This window comes from Telmatherina bonti, assembly GCF_933228915.1.
Source record: "Telmatherina bonti genome assembly, chromosome: 12".
NCBI classification, from domain to species: domain Eukaryota; kingdom Metazoa; phylum Chordata; class Actinopteri; order Atheriniformes; family Telmatherinidae; genus Telmatherina; species Telmatherina bonti.
The window spans coordinates 31,580,687-31,596,645 of NC_136610.1; positions in this window are offsets into that span (position 1 = coordinate 31,580,687).

Consider the following 15,959-nt stretch of genomic DNA (forward strand, 5'->3'; position numbering starts at 1 on the left):
AAAACTCTGGAACTTCATCCAGATGCTTCCTGATCCCAAATGCGGGAGAAGACTTGTGATTGGACGTCGCATTTGGGGCGCGAACTGCCACACCCCCTCCCCCCTCACCCAGACGGCGACCCATCAGCCTCATTTAGCAGTAATTACTTGTTTTAAAGTAAATCCTATCCCATCCTGCACTTGGCCTGTCTGTGTGCAGGATGAGAAGCACCAGAGAGAAGCAGTCCCTGACAAAGCTCCCCAATCAAGCCCCAACTTGCAGAGTTTGACACCCCAGAAGGAGCGATCACAATGGTAATCAATAAGAATCATGCTCCTCTTAAAATTCAGACATCACTATGTAGAAAACAGGTAGTTAAATGTGAGAGTCAGTCAGAGGACAGATTAGGGTTTTGGGAAGGACTTAAAATCACTGTCATTACATTGTTATTATTAACACCTTGTAATTAGGCCCATGGAATCCGGTTCTTTTAAGCAGGATTTAACAGTAATGATGGAAAATTGCTACCTTCCCGGAGTCTATGGCGCCCGCTGTGATTAGTCCCAGTTTCTCTGCTCTGTTAGTGGAGACATAGGTGTCTCTCGCTGTGTTTGAAGCTCATACCAGTATGGCTCTCAAGCTTTAAGAAACATCATGAGGGGTAAACTGCAGCTCTTGCCTTCTTAACAACTGCCTAAAACCAAAACCCAGCAAAAGGGGGAAGCCATGCGGTGTTCTGAAAACCAGCCAAAAAAAGAGTGCAGATGTTAATAACACAAAGATGAATAAGAGCAATGTTTAATGTCATTCTGGGTGAGATGGAGTGTTCATTCAGCCAAGACCAGACATGCCCGGAAGATGATGCAAGATTAATGTGCTCAGAGCCTCATTTGCTTCTAAATCCTCGAGTGTGCCTGCTGTGTTCATCTCATAGGCAGATGTCCCCATAAACAAAGGCAACCTGTGAATGAAGCAGTTGGAGCGTTCTGTCTAAAGCCCTGTGATCATCCCTGAGAGAAAATATAATCTGTAATCAGCAGGATAAAAGTGGAATCAGAGTCTCAACTCCTCGGCATCTAAACTTTAGCTGTTTCCAAATAAACCAAGTGCTCATTCTCTTATAATAAACACGTGCAAACTGTGGTAAGATTTCATTTCTCTGGGTTCTTTTCTGATCACCCAGAAGACACACACACACAGGTTGACAGAGCAACAAGATGTTTTTTTTCTGATTTTTCATTTGTCACACAGTCAACACGCATTGAAAATCACTTAATGAATAAACATGTCTGACAACTATTGGCTACAAACATGGCAAGTCCAAAGCCCCAGCATACAGCTGCAAGTATAGACAGGCTTGCTGATTGAAGAGCGTACTGCAACTCCGATTCTCAGCTTCACCTGGCTTAGATCGCCTGAAACACTGCTACACATCTTACATCCCAAACTGAGCTTAAGCCACGTCCCACACAAACACAAACCTCTCTGTACTTGACTCTGTTCCTGTGTGCATATATCTGGATGCCACTGAGTATAGTAGACAGCCTTTAAAGGTGGAGTATGTAAGATTTTCAATATTTTCAAAATAAATTTACTAAAAAAATAACTGCAAACATAATTAGTTTTTTTAAAACATGTAGGTTCCAGTCTGTCCATATTTGATGTGTTATTAAATTACAAGTTTAATTAATGACAAATGACAAAAAGCACCTTTTTTTTTTTACTGGTTGGCAAACATCAAATATGGACAGACTGGAATCTACATGTTTTAAAAAAAAAACTATCTAATTATGATTGTAGTTATTTCTTTTAGTAAATTTATTTTGAAAATATTGAAAATCTTACATACTCTACCTTTAAACAAGTAGGCATCAGACTGTGAAGCATTTATCACACAGAAAAGGCTACAACAATCTGTCACCTGATCAATTATAAGCATTGAACGACACCAACTGTGCCAGAAGAAACTGAACTGTCCCAACGACCACACATGTAGGCAGGAAAACCGAAGCAAGCAGACAAGGTTGTTTAACAGTTTACAAAGCAATACAGAGACTGGACCACCTTCTTTAGACATCATAGTCATGCTACAAACAGAAGAGTAATATCCCAGGGGAGGGGAGGAAGGGGTAAAACCCTTTTTAGTATTGCTTAACTTCATTCTAATCAAGCCTTCCAGGGTTAACTTTGCATGAGATTATCTGGATTCATTGATTATGTCAAGGTGGTGGTGGTGAGGAAGGTAAAGGTGTGGACCCAGATGCAGACATGAGCAACCAGGGATGCAGGTTTAGGAGGGATTTATTCCAACCAAAGGAACTCAGAGGACTAACAACAAACAAAATGATCCAGCAACCAAGAACTGAAACTGAGGGGTATAAATACACTGGGAACCAAACAAGAAACAGGTGTACTGAATGAGCTAAACAAGACCAGGTGAACTCAATGAACAGGAAATCAAAACAGCTAAACAACAAACAAGAGAACCAAACAGGAAAAACTACAAAATAAAACAGGAAACCTGAAACTAAGGCACAAAAACTCTTGACCATGACAGATTATGGTCTCAAATTGAACAATAATATGTATTTCATCCTAAATCTTGTGTATGTGGGTGTTAGGCGAGGACAGGAAGGTTCATTTAGTAGCACATTTCATGTACAATGCAACTCACAGTGCTTTACATTAAGCATTAAAAGCATTGTAGCAGGGTACAAAAACATGCCATAGTAGAATTACAACAAAGTAAAAATAATAAAAGTGATTAAAATAGAAGCAATAAAAACAAACTAAAATGGATAACAGGAAACACATCATTATTATTATCATCACTGTATTTACAAACCATATCATTCACCATGATTACCAGTGTTAATGAACATATTGTTACCCTCTCAAAATAATAACTTCAGTCATTTTTCAAGTTTTTTAAAGACTAAGAAGACTGATTTCTTGTAGACTTCTGGTTTAAGTTTTCTAGCTTAGACTAATGAAGGGTCTTGGGGGAGCTGGAGCCTGTCCCAGTAATCACTGGGTGAGAGGCAGGTACACCCTGGACATGTTGCCTGTCCATCATAGAAAAAAAAAAAATTAGTTTCTTAATCAAAAAAGGAAACAAAAACAAAAGTTTTAAAGCCTGATTTAAAAGAACTTAGGTTTGAAACAGCTTTCAGATTTTTCTGGTAGTTTCTTTCAGATATTAGGAGCATAGAAGCTAAATGCTGATACTCCTTTTCAGATGTAACTCAGGATAGAAAGCAAACTTGACCCAGATGATGTTAGAAGTCAGCAGATCAGATTATACACCCTGGACCATAACCATTCAGAGCCTTGAGCACCAGCAGCAAAGTGTAAAATCTCGTGAGGACAGCAGCAAACTGGATTAGTTAGCTGTCCCAGTGATTTTTTAGAGACCTGTAACATTTCATTACAGTTGTCAAGACTTCTAAAAAACAAATTAAATAATCATGCTGAGCCATTAAACTCTTATTCTAGATGAAGTCTTCACTCAATAAAAGGATACTTTTGTCACTATTCTGATACAATATGTTAAAATTCAGCTTTGTCTAAAATGACACCAAAGTTTCTGGATTGATCTGTTGATTTTAACACAGCTGACTGAAGCTGGGCACCCATCTTTGTTTCCAAACATTTCAGTTTTATCTTTATTTTGTTGATTAAAACTCTGTCAGACTGTTTTTCTTTGACAATCATTAAGCTATAAATGTTGATTTAGGCAAAAAAGTCTGTAGAAAATGAGTGTATTTATAAACAACAAAAACAATACATCTGCTCTGTAGTGGGGGGGGGGGGGGGGGGACCTCAAGAAGCTTCTAAACAAAAATCTCCCTGTAATCTGTCAACAGTGCAATTTTTCTCTGCAGTCTTTCCAGCAGTAAGCAAAGCCAAGATTGAAAACTCTGAAAGCTAATCAGCAACGAACCAAAAGAGCTAAATTCTCCAGCCAAACATCCTGGCAAAGATTTTGTTCCACCTCCACTATCTGATGGCAAAACGTGTAGGAGATTAATGCTTCCAGTGATGCTGAGATGTGCATCTTCCTTTGTCTCACAAACACCTGAGGTATCATTAAATGACTTTCTAGAGTCACAAAAGGAGCACTCACAAGCAGAAGTTTCCCCAAATGAATTTATAACGATGAAAAAAAGAACAAAGACAGGTGGTCGTATGAGTAATCAACAAAGTCATAGGAGGGCTGTGATTATGATTATGTGACTCCATATTGCCGAGCCTCAGACCTGACTTGAGTTTTAATGGGATCTGCATCTACTTTAGGTGGCACCACTTCCAGGCCATGCGGCATCATCATCAAAGGCTTCAAAATGAAACACCCAAACATACAACAACCCAGTGATTATTTCACTGTAACCATCATGGGACAATCAAGACCAAATCAATATTTCATCTGGAGACAGTCAAAATAAACATCTGTGAAGGGAAATAAGCATAATCATCACCAAGCTCAATACAACTTATGCTTAATGTTGTTATAAGTACAGGGTAGCACAGATTACAGCTAAAATTAAAATGAGCTTTTCCTCCCCAAAGTCTAAAGAAAGGATTATATTTGGGGTGGCCTGCATGTCTTTAGATTAGTTATGCTATAAAGCTGACACCCACCCCTACCAAAGCTGTTTATTTACCAAAAACTAAAATAGTACTACTAGAGAGAAGAAAGCACGCTCTCCAGCTGTACTAAGCTGCAGTACTTTAGTGCTGTTGCACATTTAGAGGTACTACATCAAGTTTAAAAACAATCTTCAGCATCACAACTGTTAAAAGGATCGCAGTCAACAGTTAAAAAGACAAGATCCACAGAAAATGTTGGTGTTTGTTTTTTCTAATGGATTTTTTTATTTTAATGTCATCAGTGCAAAAGTATCACATATTTTTCATTTAGTATATTTTTACTTGATTTACTAAGTGCAAAAAGGCTAACCAGTTTGCAGAGAGTAAGTAGAAAACAGAGTACAGACCTCCGTTAAGGAGCTCATTTACAAAATATTGTTTTGATTTCCAACCTGTTTAGGCCTGATTTCATTTTATATGTATACACTATGACATCCCTTGATTCATTAATAAAGAATCCAGAGTGTCTTGGTTGTATTGTGGTTTTCATTGCATGTTTACTTTGTTCTCTGGCAGTGATGAAAATGCCAAAGAGCCCCTGTATTTTCCTGTTCTGAGTAATTTTGCCTGGATTTTTGTCTTTGAAGTCTTATAAAAACCTGTTGGGAACTTCAATATTAATTTATTCACTTATTTATTGGGTACCAAGCACCTTTACCATTTATTGAGGAGTTATCTGTGTATATACTGAAAATGGCTCAATCTCGCATTATTAACAAAAATCCTTCACAATGTTTCTGGATCCAGATGACGATCTGAATCACTCTCAAGTTTGAAAGGAATCAAAGTTAGACCAAGACCCATTTACAGGAAAAAATAACAATAGTCCATTCAGTAGTTTTAGCATGAAGTTGCTAACAAACAGACAGAGAAACAAATAAATAAACACCGGGAAAAACATAACCTTCTTGACGGAGGTATTCAACCTCTGGAAAGATTTAAATGCATGTTCTCATTATTGCTTTGCTTGGTACCTTCTTCACTAGGGAAAAATCTAACTATTGTATTACTGTGTTTGAATACATTAGAGATTGTAATAAGTTAATTCATTATACTGATATAAAATGCAAATAAAAAAATCTATTACCCATTTCAACACAACAGATTATGGACACCCTGCATGCATATGCAAAGTGATGCTTTCCTGCTTCAGCACACCTGATTTAAATGAATGTGTCACTAACAAGCCTGTGCAGAACTTATTGGAGTGATCTATTTTATTTCATTCAGGTGTGCTTAAGAAGAGACACATCTAAACCCTGCAGCGGCACCTCAGGGTCCAAAGCAGGAAATCCTAGTCTAGGTGAAAGTCACACTCTCAACTTTGCTCACATTTAACATGAAATTCAAATGATAAAATGTATACATTTAAATAGAATAAGCTAAGCGAGCGTTCCCTTGAAAGAGAGCAGGATATAGCTACAACTTGTCAAACTATTTGTTATTATATTTGTGAATTAACATCACAGCAGCCTGTTGGAGTAATTCTGGTTATGGAGTCATTATCCTGAAAATTTTTCAGTTGTAAAGGTGAATTTTGGGACATTTTTCTGTATTTGTTTGAATGCTGTGGCAATTAATGACTTCCAAAGTTTAATTTGTCTGTGTGTGTGTGTGTGTGTTTTAATCTGTTGTGATGGTAAATCCCACATGGGAAAGACCAAATAATGCTTAGTTCCGTGCAAAACTGCAGATGGGTGGAAGATGAGATGTCTGTTGCAGGGCAATAAACCACAAAGAAGACAGTCACCTAAATCTAAACAAACACACATGAAATGCTGATGTGGATGCAGCAGGAATATCAGGAATGTGTTGCATTTGTATTTTCTGAACACTCACATAGACTAATGTCAGAGTAATGGACAGACAAACTGCAGAAAGAGCAAAGTAAAACCTGTACATGTCACTGTAAAAGAGTAGAGCAATGTTACAGTACCTTCCAGTTTCTGTTAACACAGTCTCCTTAGAAACTAAAGATTTTCTTTAACTCAGTTGTGGCCAGGTTGCTATGGTAAATATCTGTCTTTTTCAATCAAACATTTTTTACTTTTGCCTCCCTATAAAACTCTTTTGTGGTTATAAAAGTATTAATTAATTCAAAGTAAAACATAACTACTTCACAGATAAAAAAAAAAAAGTTGAAATTAGAAGATTTTTTTTTATTCAGAATCCATTAGCAGAATATTTCCAGTCCTTCGCTGACTCAGTTTTTAATATAACATAGACATCCAATTCAAAATTAATGAAGATTCATGGTTTAGTTTCAAAGTTAAAATTTGATGTGTTTGTCTTTGTTTTCCCAAAACAAAAGGTCTTTATGACAAGACCAAACAAAAAAATACATGCAAGAAAACATTGCATTAAAACACAATGTGTTTATTTTCTCTACTTCTTTCTCACTTTTTCATTCTGTATATAACGCATACACACAAATAAAAGAGTCATCAGCAGAGGGAGGCACGTCCCAACGCTTTATCACCTCCTCCAGGCAGCATGATTACACAATAGCACCCCCACAACCAGGTGACACACAGCTAAAGCGGGATTTTGCCAAACTATCCAGAGGAGAGGACAGGAAGATTAGTGAAATGCTTCAGCTGTTCGCACATGCAAACAGATGCTCCCTATCGACTCAGTCATGGCTGACGAAACTCGGTGACAGCTTTTGTTTTCAAGCTAAATTTAACACCCTGAACTCTGCCTTGCCGTGAAGACAATAAAAGGCTATTTTAAAGAATTGGCATCTTAAGTAAACACAAACATGAGTCACAATAACTTTTAATCCAAGAATTTCTTTTGAGTTGAAGGAAAATGTTTCGATTACAAAAATAATGGGATTTCCTTATTTGTAAGGAGGGTTACCTTCACTAGACATGCATAGGAATAATAAACAATAGCTATGGATGTTACATTATTTTTCTTCTTAACCGTTTGTTCCTATTAGGGGCCATGGGGAAGCTGGAGGCTATCCCAGCAATTACTAGGCAAGAGGAAGGGTAAAACCACCTGGACAGGTCACCGGTCCATCACAGGGCCATCCCAGTGAGACAAACCATTCAAGCTCAGGTTCACTCCTAGAGAGAATTTGAATTAACCCATTAACATGCATGTCTTTGGACAGTGTACCCACACATACACGGGGAGAACATGAAAACTCCACACAGAAAGGTCACCGTTCGAGCCCGCCTCCAGTTGAGACTCGAAGCAGCAACCTTCTTGCTGTGAGGCCACAGTGCAAACCACTACGTCACCGTGCACGTTACATTAAATTTAATTACATCTCCAGTTAAAAGTTAAAGGAATGCAATTTTCTATTAGTAAATTTACAATTAGAGACGTTATAAAAATCTGCTTCAAATTTCCTTGAAAAGATGAAGCTAGTGTCACAAAGACAAGAAAAGTCAAAAGTTAGCAAATGTATCCATTATATTTCCTCTGAACCAGCAGGTGACTGGAGCTCTAACAGTTTTTGTTTGTCCCGCAAAAGTCAGGGGTCAACTAACACAGCTCTCAAATTTACTTACATTACCAGGTTCCTTTCTCACAATGAACTATCTCAGTCAGGATGCCTTATGTGGGTGTTAAAACACAATCATTCATCAAGAAAAAGCGGATGCATGCTGAAATGCAGGTGTTTTTACTAAGACACTAGTTTTCATTTTATGAATGAAAAAAAAAGATGCTGTTACATAGAAGTCACAGTAGATTAAACTGTTCAGCATATTTTACAGAGACAGTGGACTTATTGTAGGTCTCTTCTACAACAAAGCTGCTTGTAAATTATTTCCTGAACTTCTTTTAATAAAGGCAAAAAAAAAAGGATTGTCTTAAACCGAACAACATCCTCAGGCCTCTCGCCATGTAAACAATGCAGCAAACATCTGATCAACAGGCTTGGCAGTGTAGTCTGGAGGTACAACTTCCAGTCCGCTAGTCTCCTAACAAACCACAGCTCTGATGGCCTCATGAACAGCCAATCACCATGCAGAGTCATTTACCCTGAGAGCTATTACAACACCCTCAATAAACTACCCACTTATTGGTTCAAAGCAGTATTTATTTTATACTTTAAGTCTGTCTGAAACAAATCATAGGTTATTGTACATTGCAAGGAATAAAGTAGTCCTGCATATACAAAAGCCAGATACGGTGCAGCATGATCACTTTATTCACTGCATGAAAGGCCTGAATAATGTTACAAAGCAATTTGCTGTTCAAAGCAACTTTGCACTTTTTTACCAATTTTTCATCAGATATGTTTAAGAAGTTGTTTCACTGCATTTATTCTGTGTTGTGGTGAACTCAAGGAATCACTGCAGACATACCATGAAAACACACAAAAGCAAAGTCAGTTTACTATTACCGTTAACTGTAATCCTACAGGCATACATCTATTAATGTATTAAACAAAAATGTCTTTTTGACATGTTTGACTAAAATATACAGATTCATACACTACTATGACAGTGTAAAAAAGAAAAACAAGCAGAGTATGTTTCGACACATACTACATTTGAGAGGTTTACTGGGAAGGCTGAAAAGGCTGCCACGTTATGTTCTGGACTGAAAAGCCTGTGAACACAGGCAATGAGGCTCATCAATCAAAGCATTCAGAAAAAGCTGAACAATTCAAAGCAAATTGTCCGACTCCACAGTTTAAAAGCAAATTATTTCACGGTTTAAGTAATCACAGCCATATGCTGCTTTCACATTGGCTGAGTAACATAAATCTTAATAAAAAATAAACTTTAAACTTCATTGAAAGTTCAGGTCAATACAACAATTTAATGTAATTTACCGTTTAGCAATATTAGTGAATCAAGTTACGGTATAACTAACTGATTAGCTTTACCAGTCAGCCACAGTGTTCTAATTTTCAGATAAAAATCCTACTCTTAGGTTTTTGTTTTTTTTTAAATTACTGACAGCTTGGGGTGTCCAGGTCATTCTGCCCCCATGCTTTTCACCTTGATTCTGGTCATACTTACACACACCTCTCCCTACCCCACTACTTTTGGGGGGTGGGGTGTACAGTGGGATGGTCTCTGGACTGCTTGGCCTGGGGTATTGGGGCAAGTGGATGTCTGGAGTACCTGGTCTTCCTGGGTGCTGGGTACGGCCTCTTACAGGGGATAGATGGCTCCCAGACTCACTAAGTTCGGCTCTCTGCTTGCACTCAGGGAACCAGTGCCTCACGGTGCTGGTGGGCCATTGTCGCAGGTCCCCTCTGGCCTTTAGTCCGTGCTCAAGGGGCTCTGACTGTGACTGAGCTCTGCCTGGTTCTGTGTGGCCTTCACTGCAGAGAGCTGCCTGGTTCATGGTAGCTGCTGGTTGCCTGTCGACTACCGATCCTCAGAAGAGGTGCAGCTACATTTCTACAGTTAATAACACGACTAATTATTGCTCATATCTGGCACTCACACAGGCGTGCATGCACCCACACAAACGCACACATATATCTGTGGTTGTTTTTATGTTATTCTGGATTTTCAGTTCGCCACATGTGCCCGATGACTGTCTGCTGTGTTGTCTTACAGAAGCTATTGGAGGTTTTTTCTGTTTCATTACAGGGGTTTGTCTGTGGTTGCTTTCTGTCTTTTTTTCCCCTCTGTTCACACTATACTTGTCTCTTTGTTAACTCTGGAACCTATCTATCTTTGAAAGCATACCACATACAACATGAATTCGTTTTCAAGACTACAAGAAAAGCTGCTGAAGTGTATAACAAAAATAAAATCTAAAAAAACAAAGGTATATTACCAATATATATAATTAATACAATGTTCACAATGTCAGGGAGTTATTTCATGCAAATTGCAGGAATGTAAAGATTTATTTTATTTAATATTGAAACTCATTTGGGGTGTGACTCATCACTGAAGGCAATGAACAGTTATACTTGACGCTGGAGCGCCATCTGGTGGATTTACAGCAACTGTGACATGTTCTGTGCATGTATCTCAGCAGAAAAGATATTGTTAAATACTAAATCTATATTTTCTCATGAAATGGTTTGTGCGTTATTCATTTCATAGCCCTATAAGATCCTTTACTACTCACTGTAACAAAGACAAACTACATGGTGTAACAATACAATTTAATGTAATGCTGTAACAGTCTAACAAGACCAAACAAAATATTTCTTACAAAGAGAACAGGCACTACTCAGTAACTGGATTAGTGTGTAATGAACAGGCAATTTGTTTTAACAGCCCATATTACTGACATCTAAAGTATGACTGAATAAAATTAAATCATAAGGCTATTAAAATAATTAATTCAAAATTAACTTTCCAATGGACAAAATCTAAGAAAAGAACTCTTCATTGGTCCAACGCCTTCCCATGCAGATCGTTATTACAATAAATCAATGCATGCACACTTGAGGAACTTATGCACCCACCAGTCACAACTCTGATCTGGAATTTAATTAGAACTCTCCGATGACTTAAGATGAACGCTGGTGAGTGGTCTTCCATAGCCGAGCCTTTCTGAACCACCCAGACTCAGATTTATTGCCTTAAGGCAGCAAGTCTCTCTCTGATAAGCTGGTTCTCCTCCAGCATCTTGGAGATGGTCCTGAGAACTGAAAGCTGGGCCTACCCAGGACATGACACGTTCCCAAGAAAGAGGAGGTTTTGTATTAGCTGGGTTGTTCATGGATAACAAGAACGCAAATACATCTGCATTGGTTATTAGGATTTATCAGTGTATTTTATAGTGCTTTAGACACACTCACACTATACTTTAGATCAGAAGTGCCCAAATTTGGTCCTCAAGGGCCGCTGTCCTGCAGGTTTTCAATGTCTCCCTGTTCCAACACACCTGGTTTCCATCAAATGGATCCAACAGCTGTTGATGTTCTGTGCAATAACTGATTAATTTGAGTCAGGTGTGTTGGAGCAGGGCTATGTGGAAAACCTGCTGGATTGTGGTACTTGAGGGCCGGAGCTGGACACCCCTGCTTTAGATACAGCCTACCTTTTCCTTCTCATTTGTCGTGTTGGATCCTTGTGAGAAAAAGAAGACGTCTCCATCAGCAAGGGAAGATACAGGGTTAGCACCTGACAACGACATTGAAACAGTAGTTCAGTACAAGGCTCCAGGCCTGTGATGCGCTTATTATTCTTTTCCATTACAGGTTTTGTGTGAAACAGGTTTCCTCTATTTACAGACACAGTACTGATCAAAACAAAAGAAATGTGATAATCCTAAATCTGGTAATGTTATGTAATATCTGATACGCAATATCAAACTTTTTTTTTTTTTAACAGTTTTCTGGAAAAAGTTTTATTTCCATCTGAAATTGCATATTTCAGATGGAAGTATGCAATTTCCATCTGATATAAATATAGTATTTATTCAGTCTAATTTTATATTAGTTTTTTCTAGCTGTTTACGCAAAACAAGAAACACAATGAGTATCAGTCACTAAGCTAATTATCCAAAAACTATCAATAATAGTAATATTGATGAGACCCAATATTTAACCGCTAAAATTATTTTTAAATTGTTAAATTGTTTTTGTATATGGAAATGCTAAGCTAACTTTGCGCCAAACACAAACCACAGCTTTTTGGTTTGAAAACTTCTTGAATCTGTTTCTTAAAAATGGTAAAAATTACGCTGAGTTTCTCGTGTTTGACTTTCAGTCGTCTTTATTTTGTCTTTCGCAGGCTTCTTTGTACATCTTGTCGGTGTTGGGACATCTTGGGTCAACGTTGCGAGCAAAGCGGGGTTCATTTTAGGTATTTTGACTTTCAACCCAGGCCGACTTCTTTTCTCCTGCGCGGTTTTACTGCGTTTTCTCCGAAGCTTGTCCTTATGACACACAGCGGTCGGTTCGGTCTGGTTCATTCCGGGTTCGTTTCTTTGACTGGAGACAGACTGTGAACCAAACCGAGGCACATAAGCAGTCTTAGTTGGTGGCATCTTTTCAACTCCCGGACGACCATGGAGGAGGAAGCAGTTGAAGCTACAGTCGCCCAGCAGGTGGCGCTGTTTATCATGATAAAAATGGCGCCCAAAGTGTGGTCAACGACCTTCATTCATTCCAGTTTTTAACTGAAAACGGTCATTTTGGGGGGAAAAGAGCTGATTTTTTCGGAAGGATTTGGAAATATTGCAGATACATAAAAACAATTTAAAGAAAATACATTAGACTAAAGTCACATTATGTATTTAATTAAACCTTTCAGTTCTTTGGTCCTTAACCAAAGGAACTGGGGTGTTGGTGGCATCTTTTGGTGATCCCATGCCTGGCGAAGGATCCAACAGTCCAGTCATAACATTCACTTTAAAGTTACACATATTCGTATTGAAACAAGAGCTCAACAGGGTGCACAGGAAGAACTTGGAATTCCTTGTAAACAACCTGATCCTGTTGGCCCTACATTTTATACATCAATGTAAATATGCCAGAACTAAGCCCCACATCAATGGATAAAAAAATGATCTCAGAAAATTCACAAAATCTCTTGAAAATATGAAAGCAAAAAATTCCAAAAGACTGTTTTCCTTGATGGACGTGTTCTAGCCAGACTCCAAATCAATTTCTCGCTCTTTTTTTTTTTTTTTTTTTCCGTCTTTCTTTCTAATGTGTGTTTAGGCTCTCATTCCTATCAGACTGCCTTGTTGTAAGTTACCTCAACACCTGTTAAATGTATACGACAACCAATATGCTGTATGTATGTACATTATTGTTCAATAAAAAAAAACAAGAAAACAGGGTGCACGGCCATATTCCAGTCTTTCCAGAAATGCTCAACTGCTTTCACGTCCACCTCTGCTGGGTCAGTGGGAGTTTCTGCACTATGGGTGTATCTTTTGGTTTGTTGTCATGCTTACCAGTTACAGATCATGAGCACTCTGCAAAATTGATCAAATAAATATAATATACTTTATAAATCTCCCCTTAATGTTTCCAAATTCATGGGAAAATGCCTCAAAGCAATAACCCTATCATCACATTTAATTGTCAGCAGAGTTATGTGATGCTCAGCACCTGGTTTCGGTTTAAATTCACAATTCAATAATTTAATTTTGCTCATGTTTGAGATCCACTATATGGTCTTAAAATCACATCCCTGTTGAAATTGCGGTGGCCTTACAGTCAAGCATACATTGCACCAAAACCTTGATAGTCTTGTGATAATAAAACCAGATGAACAGCTGTTAATTCTGTTAAAACTGTTGATGGTTTCACACATCTTTTTATTGCAAAGGAGGCTGCAAAATCAAACCATTTTTCTTACCTGTACAGCCCAGTTTTCACTCCTATAAGCTTCAGCAGAGAGATGAGAAAAAAATAGAATACATTTTAATGAGAGAAGACATTGTGTGTACCACAATATCAGCACCATCCTAAGCTTTGTAAAAACAGGAAAAGAACAGGCAGATGCACACATACCATTTTGATCCAATATAACCTACAAGAGGTTCAATAACAACCAAACTATCAGGTCTACAATTCCTTGTATCCATCCTCTATACCCACATATTCCACTGCAGGATTGCAGTGGCGTGAGCGTCTACCCCAGCTGGTATCAGGTGAGTACAGGGTGCACCTTGGACAAGTCGACACGAGAGCCACGATTTCAATTCACTGAAAAACACTTCAAACTAGCAAATCAATAACATTAGCCAAGATTACGCAGACATTCTTCCTCACAGCTGTTTTATTCGTTCAACTTCTCACATTACAAATACTTCAAATGTATGCATACAGTTACAAACAGTTGGCAGCAAATGAATATATGACAATAAATCCGTTTTACTTCAATACTACAAACCAACTATAAAAACTGATGTCTGTATTGTAGCGTAAATTAAATCAGGAAGAAAATGTAAAAAAAAAAAAAAAAAAAAAAAAGACAAATTTTAACTTACATAGAAATGTGAAATGACTTAATAAAAATCAAAATGATACCAGGTAAAAAAAAAAGTTAATAAATATAACCTTCCCAGCGTTCAATTAAAACCTATTGAAATTTTGCAATCAAGTAATACTAACAGACATAATCAATAATCTTTTCATGTGAAAATGTGGAGCACGTTACAGCAATTAGAAAAACTAGACACAAATTTAACACATCACCCCAAAAAGAAAAAAAAAAAAATCTGATCCAAACGATAGATATACAATTTCAAATTGAAAATATAGCAAATGCTAATACATTATCGACCTAGTATATACAATGTTTTCAATCACAGTAGCATGGTAGTAGCAAAATAAGTAAATAAGCACAAAACTAATGTTTAAAAATAAATTCAGTTATAAATTTTTTTTTTTTTTCTTTTGCAGACATCAGCATGAACATCAGGAAACAAAAGTTTGTAAAAAGACTGCATGATTTATATGGATCAAATGACTTACACTGCGGAGAACTGTTTCTGGAAAGAATAAGTATTGCACATAATGGCTCAAAGATAACTTGCAACATTAAATCACATTCAGGTTATGTCCCAAAGCATGCCACATCACAAAGGGGGGTCAAGTGATCAAGTCTCCTCAACTATGTCCTACTGAGTGTCCTCCACATTACAAAAAACACATCCAAAAGTGTTGTCACGGTGTATATTGCATAAACATCATGTCTGTGTAAGGAAGGCAGACTCCATCATGTAAAGAGAGGCTACAAGAGAGGCTATCTCAAAGAGAAAAGAAATGAAGGTTAAAAAGGAAAAAAGATCTAGTGCATTACATTAGGTCCTGCATTATCACTAGCCTTGTTATCTCTTATGCATGCCAAGAATAAGTAGAACTTACAGGCAGTCCCAGGAAGAGGATCTAAATATTCATACAGCTGATATCCACTCCGGTGGTAGAAGGGAAGATTTCACATTGACCAAAGCCAAAACATTTACCCTAATAATAATAATCATAATAATAATCTTATTTACTACACCTAGGAGCGAAATATCAGATTATATTCAAGACTATCAAAATCCGTTTAGAAAGGTCTTGTCATGCCTTAGGATTCTGTAATTACGTTTAATAGGAGATAGGAGAATCTGTATACGATTGGCTAGTGAAAGCCTCTTTTTTGTCTATTCTGTTTTCCTTTTTTTTTTTTTTTAAATCTACAGAATCACACCAATGCACCAGACAGTTTTTTAGATTTACCAGCACTTAAATATATAAAAGCTAATTGAAAATTATATCATTCATTTTTTTTAAATTAAGTTTACCATAAATGCAGATCTTTTAGTAACAAAGGTACAAAATTATTTTTCACCAAGTGAAAAAAATGAGGTATTGCAAAAGGAGTTCTCCCATTTGTGAAAAATGTGCCTAAAATGACTATTGAAAAAAATATTTAGAAAAAGT